This window comes from Arachis ipaensis, chromosome B09 (genome assembly GCF_000816755.2).
Source record: "Arachis ipaensis cultivar K30076 chromosome B09, Araip1.1, whole genome shotgun sequence".
Classification (NCBI taxonomy): Eukaryota; Viridiplantae; Streptophyta; class Magnoliopsida; order Fabales; family Fabaceae; genus Arachis; species Arachis ipaensis.
In genome coordinates, this window is record NC_029793.2 from 11,371,657 (window position 1) to 11,372,301 (window position 645).

The window sequence follows — 645 nt, forward strand, 5'->3', positions numbered from 1 at the left end:
GAACAAAATACAGTCTATTCATGTTGGATTTACTAAAATTAAAGGGTTATTTTTTTTTTTTTAAATTGTCTTGAAGCATAAAATGGGAACTTAAATTAAGAGTGAAGTAGTGAACACCTAACCAGTCCTGAACATTACCTCGAAGGACAAAGTGCCTTCTAACAAAAAAAAAAAAAGAGTTCAATTCGGTCCTTGTCCCTTAACGTTTTAGAACAAGGAAAATTCTATGGTATGGATAGAGTTAGACATCCAGAGGTATGGATCCGACGTGGACGGGATACAGTTTCGACGTGTGCACGGGATCCCTGTGTCATTGAAGCAGGTGAGCTGATAGAAAGGCTGGCAGCAGCAGGTGGGGAGCAGGTTTCGTATTTCGTTTTATGGAGTGTTAACAATTTAACAAAATTGATTAAATGTGTGGCGGGATTAAGCTTTATTGGATGATGGGCTGAATAAAACTTGGAAAGTTTTTTTGATACGTTGGTTGGATTTTGGAAGCCCATGACAATTAATTACTGATGAAAAATTTTAAAAAATTTTGAAGAGTAATGACATAAACCGTAGAAATATGTTTTTGAAGAATCAGATCGTGATATTGGATGAGCAAAAACATGATGATTACTCCCGTATATACTTATATGTATT